Source organism: Plecotus auritus (assembly GCF_963455305.1).
Source record: "Plecotus auritus genome assembly, chromosome: 7".
Taxonomy (NCBI): Eukaryota; Metazoa; Chordata; class Mammalia; order Chiroptera; family Vespertilionidae; genus Plecotus; species Plecotus auritus.
Genome location: NC_137774.1, coordinates 22,859,382 through 22,882,362, shown reverse-complemented (window position 1 = coordinate 22,882,362; position 22,981 = coordinate 22,859,382). Strand labels below are relative to the sequence as shown.

General features: G+C 38.5%; 1 pseudogene across 1 annotated transcript; it reads right to left on the bottom strand.

The window, feature by feature from the left end:
- Positions 1-6,030: 6,030 nt before the first annotated feature.
- Positions 6,031-6,452, bottom strand: LOC308254125 (ATP synthase F(0) complex subunit C2, mitochondrial-like; annotated as a pseudogene). Its single transcript has one exon. The product of its transcript is annotated as an ATP synthase F(0) complex subunit C2, mitochondrial-like (transcript).
- Positions 6,453-22,981: the final 16,529 nt, after the last annotated feature.

Sequence of the window (22,981 nt, the reverse complement as noted above, 5' to 3'; positions counted from 1 at the left end):
CACTGTGCCTCATGAAATCCCAAGAGAGTTTTAAAAATCAGCCACCTGCATGAGCCATGAAATGAATACTGTCACACTCTGCGAGAGAGAATGTAAATTGATACAACCATTCCGGAAAACAATTTCACAATTTCTACCTAAAGTCTTTAAAAAGTTTTTAGTCTAACCCAACAATTCTATACCTGGGAACCAATGATCCTAATATGCTAAGTGTCCAGTCGTCCGGTCGTCCATTCAACCAATCGAAGTGTAATATGCTAATGATATGCGAAGGCCGCTCAACTGCTTGCTATGACATGCACCAACCACCAGGGGGCATACAGTCTACCGGTCGACCAGTCGCTATGATGTGCACTGACCACCAGGGGGCAGATGCTCTGACCAGTAGGTTCGGCCTATCAGAACTGAGCGAGACGGGCCGGACACGCCCTGGTGCCCTCCTGTGGTCCCTCCCTGACTGGCCAACCTCTCACGTCCCACTCTGTCCCCAGTCGTGCACTGGTGGGGTTCCTCAGCCTGGCCTGCACCCTCTCGCAATCCGGGCTGAGGGACTCCCCTCCAGTGCACAAATTTTGTGCACCAGGCCTCTAGTATAAATATAAACCAAAAATCTTTAGTAGATGTTATTATTAAATATAAAATGAGCCAACCAGTCAAAAACAAATTCAGAAAATATAATTAGAATCTACCATTGGAATGAAGTATTTATAGGCTTTGGGTTCAGATGCCTTTTCACTACATCACATTACCCAACACCATCATTTCTCATGTTGCTGCCAACTGCTTTTCTCTACAGAATCACGTACGATTAACATCTAACATAATATATAGTTTGTTGAGATTCTAAAGAATACCATTCACTCCAGAGCTTATAAATACTGCATTCCTTTGATTTGCTTGATCAGACTGCACCAATTAGAACCAAACGGCACATGTCTCCCAAACTTAGTTCAGGTGCAGAGGCTCCTCTAGCTGCTTCCTGAGAGGCTTCTTAATTCAAGTCAGTCCCTCTTTTACTGCACATGGTCAAGTCCTGTTTTCTCTTTGTACTAGGACCACATCCAAACTCACACAAAAGCATGAGGGGCCATAATTCCTCATTCCATAAAATCCCAAGTTAACCAAAGTTCTCACACATCGATCTGGAAGGATACCAAACACTTAAAAGATAATAGCAACGGTCCTTTTAAGGAGAATAGAACATTGTTTCCATCAAGAAAAAGAGCTTCTAATGAAATATTCTGTGAAAATGTTCTTCATTTAAGGAAGACAATTGATTCAAGGGGATTTCAAAATTCCTGATATCACCTTTAAAAGACATTCTCCTTGTTCTTACACTTTGGGATAATAAGGCCAGATAGAAGAACCTTTTATTTCTGGCACCATGACTCACATCCCAGCATTTGAAATGAAGAGGATCCTTTCCTGCCTAGATCTCAGTAAGACAACCATGAAGGCAAACTGACAACCTGGGTTTCTGCTGTCAGAGATTTGCGCATCAATCAACGAGACTCTGTATGGCATCTGTTTTCAGTGATCATGTCATTTACCATCAACATCACATCAAACCCATGCTGTAAAAATGGGTTCTTTTCCCCATATTCACAAGCAGATGATCTCTGGTTTCATCCTTAGGCCTCTCGGGTTGGGAAGAAAACAGTGCAACAGTGTCTCCTGCTGCCACTGAGCATGGTGGCCCATGTGCATGGGAGGGACTCTTCCTAATGAAAAGTATGAAGACTTAATCCTTGGCAGTACTTGACTTCATTCCAGTGTGTACTTTCTCTACATTCAATTAAACTGTGTTTTGAATTTTGTGTTGCTCATTTCAAAGTTAAGAATACCATGATCTCTGGTATCAGAACTCTTCTATTATTAAGCAATTATTCACATTTATTTAATTTTGTATATGTTCATTTCCACACTTGCCTACTCAGCACTCCTACTCTCAAGTCGCAAAAGCAATACAAAATAGCTAGTTAAATTTGGAGAACAGTTATATCAACAGAAGGATCCTAATTTTAGATTCCCAAGAGAAAATTACTGGTGTCAGGATATATCCTGATAGTTTCACAGGTTTGGCATAACATTCAGTGGGAAATCACTCTGGATGAGTGCCACAAAAACCCACACAAATACAAGTTGGCTTTTTAGTATTCTTTTAGATCCTTGATGGAGAAAAAACGCATGTCTGGGAGCAATCAGACTCAAGCATATATCTTCTTCTGATGCAATTTTGTGAATCCGAAGTGATAAAAAGAAGTTGTGACTTCTGACATTACTAAATAAATTCTGAGGTACTGTTTGAATCAATCAGGTTATTTCTTTCCCTAAAATAAGTCCAGTATGTTTACACTCCTTACCATATGTTAGAAGAATGCATTTAGAAATATCATGATGAGTTAATTTATTTTCTACAAAGGCGGTGGCAAAGGGGAGAGCTCATGTAGAAAACTGCAGTGTTGCTCCAACTCTTTTTTTTTCCTTCCATATTTCCAGGCACTTTTCTAATTTTGAAGATCTGCTCCTGGGGAATGGCTAGTTTTTTATTACTTCTGCTTTGGGAAAATTTGACAAGCAGGGCTGCACCCGTCTTACATGCTAAGGTAACTGCCTTTGACTGTAAGGGTAGTATGTTCCATATGTGTTCAGAGTTAGCTGAGGAAGGGCAATTACCTTCCCTGGTCTCAAAGTAACTACTGAAGAAGTTAGGGTGTAAGACAGAATCATGGTGTTTTAATGCCTGCCGTTCCTAAGGAGCAAAATAGCCCTTTGCTCTAAGACCAACTATAGGTCTAGTTTTCTATCTCTCTACTCTGATCTAGAACAGTTATTGTCTATTTTGGCACATAACCATGTCCAACATATTTTCCTTCTAAAACAGGACTTACTTAAGGGTACGATGAACATGCTGTGGTTCCTCTAGCCCTAAGCACATTTATCGAAATGATCTCTTCTTTCTTTGCCTTCGAAATCTCAGGGACAATGCTAGCAGACTTTAAGAAGTGTTATGGAAGCAATTCGTTAATATTTGTGCAGCACTTCAGGAGTAAAGTACTAAATACTGTAGCGGGTAACAACTTAATAAGATAATTAACCAACCATTTCTAACTTGAAACTGTATAAGTATGGGCATGTTTTACTTCTGAATATTCTTTCTTCCTTTTATTGGCTTAAGCATAATACTGAATAGTCTGATGACTCAATTTGAGTGACAAAAAGAAAAGAGAGACATTTTTGGTTTGAATAAGAATTACCTTACTATTTAGCAGCAGCATTTTCTCTCAGTATACAGAATGTTTTTTTCATTTTAACATGCCATTTTTTTGTGCCCTGAGTAAAAAGACCGTTAAAGGTAAACACCTGAGCTAATCTCTAGTTAGAAAAGCATATGATCATTGGCTTTGCTTTACATTTGAACAAGGACACTCTTTAAGAAGACAACCAACGCCTCCCAGGGTAGAAAGCGACTACTCATTTCTGTTGCATACATAGTTAAACCTTCTATTATGTGTACTATTAATAATCATACGTTTTTTCAGTGTGTACTGTCTCCTGATCTATGAGCTCATACCAACTATAATCCTCTCTAAACAAATAACATTCGAGTTCCAATCTACTGGCAGAGACCATTTCCCTCCATCTTTTTCTAGCACTCGAGGACCCAAGCATACAATGAGAATCTAAAACTATTTAAAAGGAAAAAATAGAGTAAAATGACAATTAGGAGCTACTAGAAACTCATAAAATATTTAAATGCATTTACCGATATATTTTTTTTTTCTGGCAAGATGTGATGTTTAAACCATAAGTCACTCTTAGCTTAAAGTATATTGAAGACAGGTAAGCAAAAGATAAATGAAACAATAATTTCAAATCAATAATAGAAAAAATATAGAAAATCATTAGAAATAAATATTTTAAAAATAAAAATTACAGTCTCATTTATTTTGCTGAATATTAGGTTTAAGGCTATCATTACTATATTATTACTCTTAAAAGGTGGTTCATCCCATTTTGTATCCTCAATGCTTAACACAATATGCCACGAACAATAATGAAGGCACTTAATATTTGACAAGTAAGAAAATGAATAAATGAATGGGTGAATGGACAATGTACTCTAAATATACACTGCAGTTTATATATAACTTTGTACCTTACTGATGTTTTTACAGACGTTTCTGAAACAAAGATATAGGAAGCAAACATAAAGAATCAAAAATCAAAAAACCTTTAACTTGAAATCTCAGACTCATTTGAGAATATGTGAGGTGGGGGGCATTGAAGAAGTCATTTTAGAAAAAAGGAAAAGGCATAATCCGAGGTAGTTGGAAGGCTCAAGATAGATTGTTAGGTTAAAATTGAACTTTATTGCCAACAATTTTCAACTTTTGTTTTAGATAACTTCTAATATTATTTCTCAACTTCATTCAATCCTATATTATATGTAAATAATTTTTATATATAAAGGAACATACTATTTCTGTGAAGTATATTTAATTTTTAAAGCTATAACCACAGGCGGAAAGTATAGGGAAGCTGATCTTCTTGCTGAGAGGGAACACATTTGGAGTTCTCATTGAGATCAGGGTTAAGAATACCCCCAGAAGTGTGTTTATTGAGGGCAATACAGAAAATCTTGGCATGTGTTATCAATTTGGGAACAAGTACATGTATCTACTTTGGCATCAGGCAATTTGTTAGACCCAGAGGCAGGATTCTAAGTGATGTACTAACAAGGCAAAAATAAGAAAACCATTTTTAAAAAGCACATAATTAAATTCAGAATAAAAACACTACCCCAAATAGTTTATACATAAAACATACCACCTTGTGGAATAAAAGATAAATGCTTTACTATGTTCTGCCACTTGTGAATGATGTCATCACTCTGATTATATGAAGAAGAAACTTCTTAGCTACAGATGCTTAGCTACAGATGGTCACCATTCTCTCTCTCTGGTAGCCCTAGTGTTCATACGTTAGTATAATTTTTGATCAATTCAATTGCATAAAAACGACACTGCAAAAACACACGTTGCCTTTCTCAACTGCTATCGGTGGATGAGCATATTTTATCTTATTACTCTCTTCAGTCTTTGCTAATGTGTTTTTCTATATGATTTATTCTGTTAGAATAGTGATCACAAGCTTTGCCTAGATCCGTGGTCGGCAAACTGCGGCTCGCGAGCCACATGCGGCTCTTTGGCCCCTTGAGTGTGGCTCTTCCACAAAATACCACAGCCTGGGCGAGTCTAATTTGAAGAAATGGCGTTAGAAGAAGTTTAAGTTTAAAAAATTTGGCTCTCCAAAGAAATTTCAATCGTTGTGCTGTTGATATTTGGCTCTGTGGACTAATGAGTTTGCCGACCACTGGCCTAGATAATCAGAACAGACATTTTAAAACCTCTTTTCTCTTACTTTCAAAGTGGATCAGAAGTTTTTAAAAAAGGTTTATTAAAGCCCTAGCGGCCAGCCATGGGCAAACTACGGCCCGCGGGCCGGATACGGCCCGTTCGGCTGTTCTATCCGGCCCGCGGAGCCGAAAGAGCGGAGGGTTCTCTTGCTCTCCCCTCCGCTCCTTTACTTTGAATTTATATTAGTTCACACAAACACTCCATCCATGCTTTTGTTCCGGCCCTCCAGTCCAGTTTAAGAACCCATTGTGGCCCTCGAGTCAAAAAGTTTGCCCACCCCTGCTAGCCTGTTTGGCTCAGTGGATAGAGCGTTGTCCTGCGGATTCGATTCCGGTCAAGGGCACATGCCAGGGTTACAGGCTCAATCCCCCGCTAGGGGGCATGCAGGAGGCAGCCACTCAATGAAGTAAAACAGTATCTTTGCTTGAATGCAAGAGAGTTTAATAACCCTTTTTTTTTTTTTCCTCACTAATACAGTATTTATTTGTCTTCCTTTTGTCAAACCTGAGCCAACCACTTTCCCCAGGCTGCCTAAGGAGGTATAGGAAAAGGAACATACAGGGCAGACAAGACACGGGAAAAAGAACTATGGGAGGTGGAGACAGCTCTTTCACATGGCGAAGAGGATGAGAAAGGCCACCATCAGGCAAAAGAGTCCCATGGCCTCTGAGAGAGCAAAGCCCAGAATGGCATAGGAGAAGGGCTGTTGCTTCAGAGAAGGGTTCCTGGCATAACCAATGATGAGGCTCCCAAACACAGTCCCAATTCCAGCCTCAGAGCCTGCCACCCCTAAAGTGGCAGCTCCAGCCCCAATGAACTTGGCTGCTTTGTCGATTTCCCTTGAAATGGCACTGGTTTGGAAGCTGCGGCTAGAAATAAGCAAGGTAAGGGAACGTGGGCCTGCCAAGCTGCTGAGGCTCTCATCTGTCAGTGTCTCTGGTCGTTTCAGCACCACTGCAGACATTGACCAGCTCAGCTGAGAGGCGCTCCTGACCAAGACGGGGTGGAGACAAACTTGGTGCAGGCATACATTTTCAGAGGATGAGGGGAGCTGCTCCCAGTGCAGAGAAGACAGAGAGGGGATAACCCTTTTTTTAAAATACATTCTTACTGATTTCAGAGAGGAAAGGAGAGGGAGAGAGAGAGAGAAACATCAATGATGAAAGAAAATCATCGATTGGCTGGCTTATGCATAGAGCCCACAACCCAGGCATAAGCCCTGATCTGGAATCAAACTGCGACCTCTTGGTCCAGAGGTAGACACTCAACCACTGAGCCATGCCAGCCAGGCTAGAGTGAATTTTCAGTGGGCTTTCCAGACAGCAAAATTCATTCTGTTTAGCAACTATATACAACTTACTCAAAACCTATCAATCTCTGTAATTTTTATATTGCATGTCTTAAATATAATGCTAAAGTTTCACTGTGATGAAAATAAAGCTATTTTTTGTATTTCCTAATTGCAATTTTTTAAAAAAACAACAACCATGCATTTTATTTTGAAATTCGTTTTATTGTGTGTGCATTTTAAAAACCAGGAAAATGGAAACACTTCTGATTTTTCCATCAGTTATGAAAGCAATGTATTTGCTTCAAGACAAGAATTCATTATAGGTATTTACTCTATGGCACATATTAATTCTGCCATATTACAGAAGTTTGATGACAGCTATCTTACAATTTCTAATTGAAGGAACATTAAGCAACTGTGCTAAAACCATGTTCAATGTCTGTAGCAATGAAGAAGCCCAGATATTGGAGAGGAATCTTTCACTGGAGTTATTAGAATCCAAATTCCAGTTTGTAAAGCTGCCAGCTGCAACCCACTTGTGATATACCATATGAAGAGGAACAGATGAACTTGATAAAAATGATTTGTAAAAGCAGAAATCTGCTATTTAAAATTCACACTAGTTGATTAAAAAATACATGTTTGATTTTGGACTATTACTTTGAATTAAGAACAAGCAACCTAAGTAAAAACTCTACAGCATCCTAAAAATACGCAACGTCAGGCACCTATAGCTTCCTTCTTCTGAAAAGTTTTTTTTCTAAATATGGAATTAGAATACCATTTGTATCATTTCCTTTGTCTTAAAGAATAAATATAAAAAAGATGTTTCTTGGATTTATATTTGGTAAACAAATGTTCTACATTTCCAGTTGAGTCTTATAAAAAAAAATATGAATTCCAGTACAGTAGGTTTCTTTGGAAGAAAATGTACATATTTGCCAATAAGGGAAAAAAGGAATCATCCTATATAATAAAAAACTAATATGCAAATCGACCGAACAGCAAACAACCAGGTGCTATGACGTGCATTGACCACCAGGGGGCAGATGCTCAATGCAGGAGCTGCCCCCTGGTAGTCAGTGTGCTCCCACAGGGGGAGCGCTGCTCAGCCAGAAGCCAGGGTCACGACTGGCGAGCACAGCGGTGGTGGCGGGAGCCCCTCCCACCTCCACGGCAGCGCTAAGGATGTCCGACTGACGGCTTAGGCCCACTTAAGCCTTCGGTTGAACATCCCCCAAGGGCTCCCAGACTGAGAGAGGGCACAGGCCGGGGTGAGGGACCCCCCACCCCAGTGCATGAATTTTGTGCACCGGGCTTCTAGTCTATATATAAAAGCCTAAGCGACCGTTCAACCATTAGCTATGATGCGCACTGACCACCAGGGGGCAGACACTCCAACCAGTAGGTTAGCTTGCTGTTGGGTCCTGCAGATCGGGACTGGGCGAGATGGGCCGGACACGCCCTGGAGCCCTCCCGCAGTCCCTCCCTGGCCCCAATTGTGCACCAGTGGGGTCCCTCAACCTGGTCTGTGCCCTCTCGCAATCTGGAACCCCTCAGGGGATGTCAGAGAGCCACAGGACAAACCAAGGGACCCCACTAGTGCATGAATCCATGCACCAGGCCTCTAGTGTTAAATAATACCACTTACTAAACTTAATTTGGACAAGCCTATGTCATCATTTCCTTCTCCTCTTCTTCCTTTTTCACCTTGTTCTTATTCTGGTAGCTGTTGATGCCTGGCTGCAGTGCGCTCAGTGATTGAGCACTGACCTAGGGACCAGGAGGTCACGGTTCAATTCCCAGTCAAGGCATATGCCCAGGTTGTGGGCTAGATTCCCAATTGGGCAGAAGGCAGCTGACCAATGATTCTCTCTCATCATTGATGTTTCTATCTCTCTCTCACTCTCCCTTCCTCTCTGAAATCAATAAAGATATATATATATATTTTTTTAATTAAAAACAAATAATTTTCTATTTCTTGACTTCTAAGAGCTGAGAAATAATTGGCATCATCATCTTTTGAGAAATTAAATTTTAGTCATGAAATTTCTATTTGAACCAAAATTACATGACTCATAAATATATTTCATTTACACCTAATGACAGCAAATTGGTTCATAGTGGCAATAGAGTAACTCTGAAGAGACATAAATTTTATGTTTCAAAATGGAACAAAGTTTTCTAATTGTAATGAAGAAGAGAAACCAATTAGTCCCAATTGCCAAATGAGACACGGTGCCAGAAATTTCAAGAACAGAAAAAGAGATTGTATTCAACATGAATGCCAGGGTAAGAATGCTTCCCAGAGGCTCTAAGACTCCCCATGGGAAATAAGTCCTTTTAGCTCCTTAAATTTCCATATCTATACTTTTCATCAACACCAAGAATTTCCTCAATTTTCAAATTTCTGGTTTGGTATTTTAGTTTCCTTTATTAAAATCCCTGTCATTGCTCTGAAATTTCCTCCTCAGTTTAGAAAGCCTGAATTTATGGAGGTCTTATGATTTTGTTTTCTAATAGTATCAAGTTTTTCCCTTTAATGTAACCAATGAAGAAGAATATAAACAACAAGGACTGGACAGGGGCCACTGGCATCCAAAGATATTTCACCCTTTTTTAAAATGTCTTGCTTATTGTCTCCTGGATCTCTGTCTAAGAAAATGCCCATGTTTATATCCTGGTAACTTGCTGGGTCTGTGAAATGACTGCTTCCCCCTATCCTGAGAATGATTCCACTGAAATCCAGAATCTCACCACAAGATGAGGTTTCTCAGTTCATCACACTTCCAAGAACATCATGAATGCATCACTTTCCAGAGAAAGCAACAGCAAAGCAATGTGGGAAATGACACATCTGTCTCTTCCAATTTATATTACTGAATTTCTGAATTGGCTTTTTAGCTATTGTACGTAGGCATTAATATTGTCTCTGCCAAATTGCTTAAGTATAAAAATTTTTAAAACAGCCTGACCGGTGTGGCTCAGTGGTTGACCATCGATCTATGAACCAGGATGTCACAGTTCGATTCCCGGTCAGGGTATATGCCCAGATTGCAAACTCGATCCCTAATGTAAGGGCATACAGGAGGCAGCCGATCAATGATTCTCTCTCATCATTGAGGTTTCTCTCTCTCTCCCTCCCCTTTCCTCTCTGAAATCAATAAAAATATATTTAAAAAAGATCTTTAAAACAAAAATGAAGAATAAATGTTCATTCTCCAAGGAGAATACATGCATAGTCTTCTCCAAAGCCATCAAAGATAAAGACATTTTCTTCTCTTGCCCTCAGAAACTGGGGTTAGGAGTCAAAACATCATGTGATTTTAGCATCTTATTAAAATTGGTGTTTTTACCTACAAAAGCTTTCTCTCTTCCATTATTCTCACTTGGTTTGAAAGATGATGCTTTATAACCAACCAAAAATATGAAAGATTCAAGTACTAAGCATTTACATATTCAGTATATTGTAGCATGTGGTAGTGGCTTCAGCAACCTATTGGCTCCTATCCACCAGAACTCAAAATGGAAAATGTACCTAATGAAGGCTTATACATAACTTCTGGGAAACCTCTCTAGATTTAATTTTTAAAAATTTAACCCTATTATTCATTTCATATAAGTGGTCCCAAAAAGATCTCTGTTAAGTGGCCAGCTTTAATTCATATACCTCAGGGATTCACGGCATTATAAATGGAAGGGCTGGCCCTGGTATTAAAATAACAGCCTGCTTGATTACAGGCAAGCATGATACAGTAGTTTGAAATTAACCAAAATTAACAGAGCTATATATTCTACCTCCTGCTTATTTAGCTACCTGAAAAGTCATTCTAGCTGCATCTGGTCAAATATATCAGCTAAATTATATTTAATCCATTGTTCAATACCAATTCCTTTAGTAGTATTAGACAAATTGTCTACAGGTCTTATCTTCTCTAAATGTATAAATGGAGATTATGCTCTTGCATTCTGTGATGAAGTATTAAACTCCTGCTTTTGTTGCCACTACCCAAGGACTTAAGGTTTCTTCCTATGTTCATGGCTTGAGAAGGTAGCCCTTTCTTTCTCTTGTACTACTCCTCATTTTAAATTGTCCATAGCAGCACACCCTCAAAATACTTATCTTCTTTGAATTGAAAGAAGTCCTTTACTATTCATTGGAATTATTAAAAGAAAAGTAAGACTAGGTTAAGATTACAGTAGGTAAAGTACCTCCATAATCTAGCTTTTTGTAGCACAGGGAATTCACCTAGTAAAAGATCTTGTTTCTGTGTACCTTTATGGAGTCACATGGCCTACTTCTTCACTCAGTCTAATATAGATCCTTTCCTGGTCAATGAAAATGAGATAATATTACTCCAACCATTCTTTTTGTGAAAAAAAAAAGAAAGAACTTATGAATTAGGCTTTTATGCTTTGACTTATGATCTTCCCTCTACAGTTATATATTAAAAACCTACTTATATCTGAGAAACCAAGATGGCGGCATAGGTAAACACCTAAACTGCTGCCTCACACAACAATTTCAAAACTACAACTAAAAGACAAAACGGACATCATCCAGAACCACAGGAAGGCTGGCTGAGTGGAAATTCTACAACTAGAAGGAAAGAGAAAAGCACACTGAGACTCAGAGGAGCTGTAGGAGGCAGAGGTACTGAGACATGCACGTGGAGAGGACTGGCAACTGAGTACGGAGCTGGCTTTCTCAAGCGGGAGGGAGACAAAAGCTCCTGACTGCACTGAACTCCAGTTCCAGGCGAGACTCTGGGGACCCAGACTCATTCGGGGAGAAACTGGACTGCCTGGCAGTGGGGGGAACTCAAGGGCGGCTTTCTCTCAGAGGTGCTTGCAGCGATTACCACGGGACACTGAGACACAGGGGCCTATTAGGGCAGGGCTGACGGGAAACCAATGCTGTCTGCTCCACCCTGAGACTCCACCCCATCCAAGCTGAGCACAGAGGCTTTTGCAAGTCTTGTCTCATAAGGGTGTCTCCAGCACAGAAGTTCTCCCAGCGTAGACACAGGTGATCCTCACAGCCAACTGGCCTGGAGGTCAATTCCTCCCAGTGATACCAACAACAATCAAGGCTTAACTACAACAAGACTGTGCACACAGCCCACAAAGGGGTGCACCAAGAGTGTCAACCTCATGTAACTGGGGAGGCTGAGCCACTGGGCCATATAGGACACCTAGCACACAAAACCACTCTATCAACTCAGGGAAGCAGCCAAAATGCAGAGACAAAGAAACAGATAACAAATGAAAGAAATAGAGGAAAGCAAATGACTGGATATAGAGTTCAAAACCATGGTTATAAGGTTTTTCAAGAATTTTCTAGAAAAGGCCGATAAATTTAGCGAGACCCTCGAGGATATGAAAAAGGACCAACTAGAATTTAAGGATACACTGACTGAAATAAAAAATAATATATAGAGATCCAACAGCAGACTAGAGGATCACAAGAATCAAGTCAAAGATTTGAAATACAAAGAAGCAAAAAACACCCAACCAGAAAAGCAAAAAGCAAAAAGAATCCAAAAATATGAAGACAGTGTAAGGAGCCTGTGGGATAACTTCAAGCGTACCAACATCAGAATTATATGGGTGCCAGGAGAGAGAGCAAGATACTGAAAACCTATTTGAAGAAATAATGACAGAAAACTTCCCCCACCTGGTGAAAGAAATAGACTTACAAGTCCAGGAAGCGCACAGAACCCCAAACAAAAGGAATCCAAAGAGGACCAAACCAAGACACATCATAATTAAAATGCCAAGAGCAAAAGACAAAGAGAGGGAGAAACCAAGATAGCGGCATAGGTAAGCACCTAAACTGCTGCCTCGCACAACAATTTCAAAACTACAACTAAAAGACAGAACGGACACCATCCAGAACCACAGGAAAGCTGGCTGAGTGAAAATTCAACAACTAGAAGGAAAGAGAAAAGCTCACAGAGAATTGGAGGTACGGCAAAGGGTCTTTGTGCGCGCAGAGAGGAAGGGTGGCTGAGAGCCTGGCTGACTTTCTCTGGCGGAAGGGGAAAGGAAGCCCCCGACCACACTGAACCCCAGTTCTGACTGCACTGAACCCCAGTCCCGGGTGAAACCCCGTGGACCCAGGCTCATACAGGGGTAGTCTGGACTGTCAGGTAGAGAGAAAGGCACCCGGAGACTCGGAGACCCGGGGGAGACCCGGGGGAGCCCCGGCAGGCAGGGTTCTGGAGGTGCGCGCACCAGTGTGCACAAAGGCTGCGGAGGTTGTCACAGGCTTTCCCTAGCACAAGGGAGTCCGAAGCTCCTGACTGCACTGAACCCCAATTCTGACTGCACTGAACCCCAGTTCCAGGCAAGCCCCTGGGGACCCGCGCTCTTACGGGTGGCAATCTGGACTCTCGGGTGGAGACTCGAGAGCCGGGGAAGGCAGAGGTCTGCAGGCGCGCGCATGCCAGTGCGCACAAAGGCTGCAGAGGTTGCCACAGGCTTTCCCTAGTGGAAGGGAGTCAGAAGCTCCTGACTGCACTGAGCCCCAGTTCTGACTGTACTGATCCCCAGTTCCGGGCGAGCCCCTGGGGACCCATGCTCTTGCGGGGGGAATCTGTACTCTCGGGCGGAGACTCGGGAGCCGGGGAAGGCAGAGGTCTGCAGGCGCGCACGCACGCAATGGCAAGGCTGACTGGAAGCCAAGATTGTCTGCTCTGCCCTCAGACTCCACCCCATCCAAGCTGAGCACAGAGGCTATTGCAATTTGGCAAGTCTAATCCTATAAGGCTGTCTCCAGCACCGAACTTCTCCCAGCATAGACACAGCTGATCCTTACAGCTAACTGGCCTGGAGGTCAATTCCTCCCAGTGATACCAACAACAATCAAGACTTAATTACAACAAGGCTGTACACACAGTCCACAAAGGGGTGCACCAAGAGTGTCCACCTCAGGTTAACTGGGGAGGCTGACCCACTGGGCCATATAGGAAACCTAGCACACAAATCTACCCTACCAACTCAGGGAAGCAGTGAAAATGCGGCGTCAAAGAAACAGATCACAAATGAAAGAAATGGAGGAAAACAAACGACTGGATATAGAATTCAAAACCACGGTTATAAGGCTTTTTAAGAATATCCTAGAAAAGGCCGATAAATATAACAAGACCCTTGAAGATATGAAAAAGGACCAACTAGAAATTAAACATACACTGACTGAAATAAAAAATATTATACAGAGACCCAACAACAGACTAGAGGAACACAAGAATCAAGTCAAAGAATTGAAATATAAAGAAGCAAAAAACACTCAACCGGAAAAGAAAAAAGAAAAAAAAATCCAAAAAGTTGAAGATAGTGTAAGAAGACTCTGGGACAACTTCAAGCGTACCAACATCAGAATTATGGGGGTGCCAGAAGAAGAGAGAGAGCAAGATACTGAAAACCCATTTGAAGAAATAATGACCGAAAACTTCCCCCATCTGGTGAAAGAAATAGACTTACAAGTCCAGGAAGTGCACAGAACCCCAAACAAAAGGAATCCAAAGAGGACCACACCAAGACACATCATAATTAAAATGCCAAAAGCAAAAGACAAAGAGAGAATCTTAAAAGCAGCAAGAGAAAAACAGTTAGTTACCTACAAGGGAGCACCCATACGATTGTCAGCTGATTTCTCAACAGAAACTATGCAGGCCAGACGGGAGTGGCAAGAAATATTCTAAGTGATGAATAGCAAGAACCTACAACCAAGATTACTCTACCCAGAAAAGCTATCATTCAGAATTGAAGGGCAGATAACGAGCTTCACAGATTAGAAAAAGCTAAAGGAGTTCATCACCACCAAACCAGTATTATATGAAATGCTGAAAGGTATTCTTAAAGAGGAAGAAGAAAAAAAGTAAAGATAAAAATTATGAACAACAAATACATATCTATCAACAAGTGAACCTAAAAATCAAGTGAATTAAAAACCCGAGGAACAGAATAATCTGGTGAATATAATAGAATCAGGGGCATAGAAAGGGAGTGGACTGATAATTCTCAGGGGGACAAGGGTATGGGGGGCATTCAGGAAGAGACTGGACAAAAATCATACACCCATGGATGAGGACAGTGCGGGGGAGGTAAGGGCAGAAGGTGGGGTGGGAACCGGGTGTAGGGGAGCTATGGTGGGAAAAAGGAGAAACAATTGTAATAATCTGAATAAAGATTTATTTAAAAAAAAAAAGACAAAGAGAGAATATTAAAAGCAGCAAGAGAAAAACAGTTAATGACCTACAAGGGAGCACCCATACGTCTGTCAGCTGATTTCTCAACAGAAACTATGCAGGCCAGACGGGAGTGGCAAGAAATATTCAAAGTGATGAATAGCAAGAACCTACAACCAAGATTACTTTACCCAGCAAAGCTATCATTCAGAATTGAAGGTCAGATAAAGAGCTTCACAGATAAGAAAAAGCTAAAGGAGTTCATCACCACCAAACCAGTATTATATGAAATGCTGAAAGGTACTCTTTAAGAAGAGGAAGAAGAAGAAAAAGGTAAAGATAAAAATTATGAACAACAAATACATATCTGTCAACAAGTGAATCTAAAAATCAAGTGAATAAAAAAATCTGGTGAACAGAATAAACTGGTGAATATAATAGAATCAAGAGCATAGAAAGGGAGTGGACTGACAATTCTCAGGGGTATAGGGGTGTGGGGGGTGCAGGAAGAGACTGGACAAAAATCGTATACCTATGGATGAGGACAGTGCGGGGGGAGGGGTAAGGGTAGAGGGTGGGGTGGGAACCGGATGGAGGGGAGCTATGGGGGAAAAAAGAGGAACATTTGTAATAATCTGAACAATAAAGATTTATTAAATTAAAAAAAAATTTTAAAAATAAAAACCTACTTATATTTTAAAAAATTAGTCAATAAAAACATTTAGAACAGTACCTAGTACATAATTCTATATTAACATATATTCTTATTCTAACTCTTTTGTAAGTCTTCCCTATTCTCACCTGGCCTCTTCTCCCTGTACAATCATATATTTTGCGGGTGACTTATTTTCCTATTCAAACTTATATTGAACTTAACTGTTTATATTTTCCTCTCCTTCAATAAACAGTAAACTACTTGAGAGCAAGAACCATGGATTTTCTTTGTATTGGCCTCCTCTCCAGTGCCTAGCATATTGTTTTTCAGACATTACATCTTTTTTAAAGATGTCATTTTATTTAATTATAATGATGTCTTTCAAAACCAGTGGGAAGTTATCAACCAGTCTTAGATCTGCCTACAAATACAGATAGATACCAAATTAGTTTCTTTATGCAGACAAGTTGAAATTGCAATAAGATTAAGCAAGTGTCATGGTCAAATGGTAGGGACCAGAAAAAGGTCATTGCAAAACAACAAAATGTTGGGATTAACAATGGAATTAATTTAGACTGAAACCCAGTAAAGCAACAGATTGAGACAAGATTAGGGACAAGGAGCCCTAACCAGTTTAGCTCAGGGGATAAAGCATTGGCCCTCGGACTGAAGGGTCCCGGGTTCGATTCTGATCAAGGGCATATATCTTGGTTGTGGGCTCGATCCCCAGTAGGGGGCATGCAGGAGGCAGCTAATTGATATTTCTCTGTAAAAATCAATAAAATATATTTTTTTTAAAAGATTCGGGACAAGGATAGAATATTTTTATTGATTTCAGAGAGGAAGGGAGAAAGAGAGAGAGAGAGAGAGAGAGAGAGAGAGAGAGAGAGAGAGAGAGAGAAACATCAATGATGAGAGAGAATCACTGATCAGCTGCCTCCTGCATGCCCCACACTGGGGATCGAGTCTGCAACTTGGGCATGTGCCCCAACCTGGAATCGAACTGTGACCTCCTGGTTCATAGGTCGACACTCAACCACTGAGCTGGGTAGGACAATAGATTTAGGTAAGTGAATAGGGCATTTATAGGTGGGAAAGAGAAACTGCAATCCAAAGAAAGCATCTGAAAGGACTTCCAAGTGTTGCATTAATAGTCAATTATAGGATAGGAGATAAAGAAAAAAACTATAGTGTCTTAACTACAAAGGATATCGTTCTATAATATTAGTTCTGCCCACAAGATATTTGTTAAAGGATCTCAGCATGGTTAATTAGAGTGGTCCCCTTTTACCCAGATTCATCTTCATAACTGTATATTCCACAACTATGTCCAGACAGTAATGCTCTTTCTTCAAAGAGGGTCAAAGATATAACTACTTAAAGACCAATTCCAATTTTCTAAAGACCCCAGGAATTTCTATATGGAAGTTGTTCTCTAGAAGTCATACTAGCTGGGCTTCTGACTAGAGGAACAATACTGTTCCCACTCATGCTCACTAAGTAGAATATCGATGCACAAATTTCTGGCTGTTATTTGGTTGCAGATAGCAGGTCACAGTCTAAAAGCTATTCCTTTCTATTGAGTATGCCTACGAAATACTACATGGTTCAAACCTCAAATTTCACAGCATTGCTTACTTGAATCAGTGAAGGATGGAAAAGAAGGGAGGGAGGACATTGTGCAGGAAGGAAAAAGGTTTAATATTGAGTTTGGTGAGGCAGAGAAGAAAAAGGCAAAACACTGTCTAAACTTAAAGGTCATTGGGAAGCTGAAGCTAATCATTATCATGATAGGAGAACAAAAGAAAATACTTTTTGGTCTTTAAGAGGATTAAAGGGGACTGTAAGTATAGATAGTTAATAGTAGTTGGTCTCCAACCCATTAATATGTGGGACTGCAGTTTATCTATTCGCTCATTTTTTTTTATCCATTTGTAGAAGGATGTCCCCTGACAATTTAAATTCTTTTTTAAGTCAAGAGAGTCTGTAAGAGCTCAGGACCTTGGGTGAAGAGGCCTTTTATGTTTCTATCATTAAACCCTCTTAACCCTTGAAGAAGGTTAACCAGACATTTGTGTTTTTAAGGTCTGTGGGCTCTATCTTCTTGACATCTCCCTCACATCTGATGTTTCTTTGGCTATCCCAGATTCAATCTCCTTCCCTAACATCTCTTTAATTCTTTTTGTGGGGTGGGTATTTCCTTCACTAAGTTTTGTGCAGTCTTGCGGACTATAAAGCACTGAGCAAAAGAGGAAAAAAGAAAACAAACTCATGGACATGGACAATAGTGTGGTGACTATGTGGTGAGGGGGGTGAAGGTGGAAGAAGGTATACGAGGAATGAGTGGTGATGGAAAAAAATAATAATAAAATCAATAAAATAAAATAAAGGGAAAAAATAGAAATACCAAAAAATATTTTGTAAATAAAAACCCTAGAATATATAGCAAAGTATTAACAATGGTTTTGTCTGAGAGGGAGACAGAAATTCTATAGGTAGAATTTCCAGTTTTGAGATTTTTATATTGATTTTTTTTACAACAAATGTATATTTTAAGTATTAAAAATCAGTAAAAAGTTTCCATTTTGAAAAAAAATCTGTTCTAATGTTATTCAATAAAAATTTTATGAAATTATTAGTAAAATCCATCCCAACCTACGTTTTAAAATATTCTAACTGGTTCACTGAAAGCTTTTAGAAATGTTTTTTCTATTGAAAGATCATAAACAATTTTCTTAAATTGTGATTTTTAAACATTTACAAGCAATGGTTCTTAACCAAACAGTTTTGAGCATGAAAAGTACAAGATGTTGGACTTGTATAACCAGCTCTGAGTAAAATACATCTATCATCACTTTGTGAGATGACTTCCCACTAAACAAACACCTGGGCTAAGAAAATTAATGGATAAACCAATATTGCAAGCCTGGGCTACATTCATATATATTGGATTAGTTTTCATTCACATCATTACTTCTTGTTGAAAAGTATTCCATTTAAAATAGTTTAAGAATTCTCTTTTCCCAATATATTGTCACATTTAAATATACATTAAAATACTCTGGATAATGTTACACAAAAGCTATAAACCCTGTAATTATTTTTGAAAAGATATTGTATAATAATCACCTGTGCTATATATATGCACATGAAAACAAAGCACTATGAGGAACACCAGTTATTAGAACAATGTGTCTCAAAATGAATCATCTTCAAATTTTAAAAAATTCACAACAGGGAAAGTTGGCAAGATCAAGGCATGATTAAAGATAATAATAAGTTACACATCAAATATGAATTGCATCACTTCTCTGCACCAAATTTTATCACTGCTGCCTATGACAACTTAAACAAAAAACCCAAACACATTATAAATCATGCACCCTCACACACACTCTCTTAAGCAAAAACACCTACCAAGTATACAGTCAAATTAAAACTGTAGGAGATTTATTAGCTTGTAGATGTTCCTAATTATTTGAAAAACGTGTCTTATGTTCAATAGCAACATCTTTCAAGAGCACATTTCAATCTTAGGAAAGGGGATCAAATCACCATAAAAGTGATCATAGAGAGTGTTTATTAGATCAACATTTCAGGGCAATGCAAATTTTTGGCAGGTATTGTGGGTTATTTTCTATAATGCACACAATAGTGCTCAGCCTTTGTCTCTATCTAGAAAGCTTGCTATGTATAGGAGATACAATAATGTAGAAAGTATACTGGGGCAGGAGCAACATAGAGGGAAAGGAGGTAAGATTTATTGCCTTCAATTATTTTTGTTAAAAATGTTCCTCAGGGCACAGGCACATAATATATTGTACTTTCCATTACTTAGTGCAAATGTAAAACATATCTAAAAAACACATTTCATCTTTATAACATATTAAAATAACAAGTAGGATGTCATGACGTTAATTTGACAGATGGACTGTCATTTAGCAATGTTGTACGACATTAGTTAACAGCAAATTAATATCATCATACCCAATTTTTCTTAACATCTAGAAGCTATCAGATTGAAAAAAATTTTCCTAGTAAGGTATCTTTAATTACTTACTAATCTAATGAGGCAAAATAGTTAACTAAAAATATGCAAATGTAATCCACATATAATTTAAAAACAGCTACTTTCAAATGAATTAAAATGGTAAAATAATCTAAAAACTCTGATCTTAGCCACTATCCCCCAACCTTATCCTTCACTAAGGCAGTGATTTTTTTTTGACAAGTTCACATGTACATTATTAATTGACTCATAAAAATTTTCAGCATATTGTACTAGGTTTATTATAACTGCCTTTACTATATATTAAAACCAGTATCTTTTCATCAACACCAGCTGTTAAGCAAACTCAAGTGACATAGTAGATTAATGATTAGTCAATAGAAAAGAAAGCAAAAGTAGAGTGGCATAAATTTAATTTCATTACACTTTGGCATCTGAAGCCACAATTTATGCCCCACTGACCAGAAATGACTTCTCTATTGTGAAACAGTCTTGATGTATACAATTTTAGTAGCAATGACATTCACCAAATGAATGTTAAAGTCTTCATATTAAATATTAATATTTTCTGAAATAATTTAATAGTATGGAAATAACCTGAGAAAACTATTTCTTGCAAATTTATCCCCATTGATAACGTGTTTCTGTAGGTACTTTCTGTTAATATTTTTTTCATTATCTAATGTACAAAGAGGAGGGGCAAAAGAGGAAAGAGAACTTCCAGCCTAATATCAGGGCTGGAGTCAAAACATCATCTTAACTTTAGCTGGTTCTTGGAGCAGAAACAGGAAAGGTTGCAAAAACATGTTTTTAAACCTTTAGCAGCTACATTCTAGAAAAACATAAAAGAATGATGTTATAGCATTAAAATAGACCTGCTTCTCAGTAAAAGGAATTGTGATCATCATAATTTATTTATCAAAGAAGTTATAATTCCCTAATGGAAAAAAAGAAGACCTGATTTCAGGAATGATTGTATCAAACTTAAAGAAGGAATTTGCATGCTCTTTATTTAAAACTTGAAAATTTTACCTCCTGTGAGAAGCTAAATCATTCCACACCAGTATGTATGTTAATTCAGCCACTCCCATTGGATTTTACATTCTTTGAAAGTAGAGACCATATCTTAAATTTCCCCTTCTTTCCCTTTATCACGGTGTTAAGCACAGAATATGTACTCAATAAATACTTGATTGTGAAAGTTTAGCCATGTTTATCTGTTAAAAAAACTAGATGTACTTTTTACCCCAACTCCAATTTTATTAGATAAGTGTGCCTTCCTTTTCTGCTTATGACTTATTCTGAGTTTCACTTTTCCTTCATTTCATCTATTTATTACTCCCGACCTTTCCTTTTTCTTTTTCTTCCCCCTCCCAGGATATATATGTATTTGGAAGTACATACACATATACACAGACACAATACTAAATATATAACATTCTTATAAAATTATATATAAAATGTTATAATCTTATGTGATTAATCATGAGTATACTTTGTTTCTATCATATTGCTTTAAAAGAAATCTAGAAAACTAAATAAAGTTTTAAGTTATCTTAAATTGATTTTTCCCACCAAAATCACTGGTCCTCTCTTCTAATGGTTGGTTTTCATTATCTCAGAACATAGCAATGATTTCACTCAAATGTAACATTTCCTACTTAAAATATTTAATTTTTTTTTTAATTTAAAAAATATATTTTATTGATATTTCACAGAGAGGAAGGGAGAGGGATAGAGAGCTAGAAACATCGATGAGAGAGAAACATCGATCAGCTGCCTCCTGCACACCTCCCACTGGGGATGTGCCTGCAACCAAGGTACATGCCCTTGACTGGAATCGAACCCGGGACCTTTCAGTCCGCAGGCCGACGCTCTATCCACTGAGCCAAACCGGTTTTGGCTAAAATATTTAATTTTATTACTTTCTTGGTAAATGTGTTTTGCTGCATTTACTGATTCCATTGGAAGAAAGTGATGGTTGTTACAGATAAAAGAGGATTTTAAAAAATAATTATTGATTTCTCATGGTGGTGTTAGTAGTTTTATCTTAGCTTTAATAATGCTCAGTCATTTCTAGATTATAAATCCTCATATCTTTTGTGATTTATGATTATTTTAGGATAAAGAAGGTAAATTATTATGGTAATTGATACACAGACCTGGAACTTAGTAAGAAACCTAAATTCAATTCCCACCCTTCTAAAAATAAAAGCAGTATAGTTGCTCAGTTTCCGTGTCTATTAGATTTGAATACTGTTGTTCATTATTCATATGGAAATCTATTGTGTCGATTGGAAGTGATATCAACAAAAGGGCAAATAAGAACTAGTAATGCAATCATTATTATACTATGCTATCATTTGAACATCAAAATATTTCACAGAAAATTGTACTTAGTAATTTGAATCACACTATTGATAAATATGTTGAGGCATATGGAAAGTTAGTATTCAGATTTGAGTTTCTGGCACTAACAATGTGTGGCTGTAGTTGATCTTTAGCAAATTGCAATGACATGGATATCATAAATACAAGTTGACTTATGATAAATAATAACAATTTTCAGTGGGTAGAAACTGCATATTTCATGTACCCTAAATGGTGTTTGGCATTTACTTTGTGAAGTTTAAGGTTTCTTAAAATATAAAACTGGACTCAGAATGTTATTTTCATAATCCTTTAAATATACATAATAACTGGTTATTTATTTGACATAGAATCACCTACTTCAAATGTAAATGTAGAATTTAAAACATTGCAACTCCCACTCTGCATGTGAAATTCTATCAGAATTATCTTTTGAAATACCTACTTCGTTTTTCTTTTTATCTCAATGATAGGTATTTGTAATTATAACCATTATAATAGGCAACTGTTGTATAATTAAAAACTACATCTACCTTTGTCCCTGGTCCATGGCACAAAGCTTCAAAATCCTTGTAATTTCCTGAGTTATAGGAGTGTCATTTTTATGCTAACGAGGTGACTCTAAACTGGGCCCTAGATAGCTTCAGGATGAGGGCTAGTCACCAGAAAGATCAATCACATTATTAAAGGGTTGGAACTTTGGGCCAGTCCAACCTTCAGGGAAAGGAAGGCTGGAGAGCTCAATCACAGGGTCCTATGATTTAATCAATCATGCCTGTGTAACAAAACTGTCTGGACACCCAGGCCCAGGGGCGCTTCCTGATTGGTGAACATTTCAATATATCAGTGGCACACCCTGACTTCACAGGGACAGATGTTCTTGCACTCAGGACCCTTCCAGACCTTGCTCTATGTATCTCTTCATCTGACTGTTCATTTGAATCCATCCTATATAATAAAAGCCTATTATACAAATTGTCCCCTTGGGCAGTCGTTCCACTGCTTGCTATGACGTGCGCTGACCATCAAGGGGCGGCACAGAAC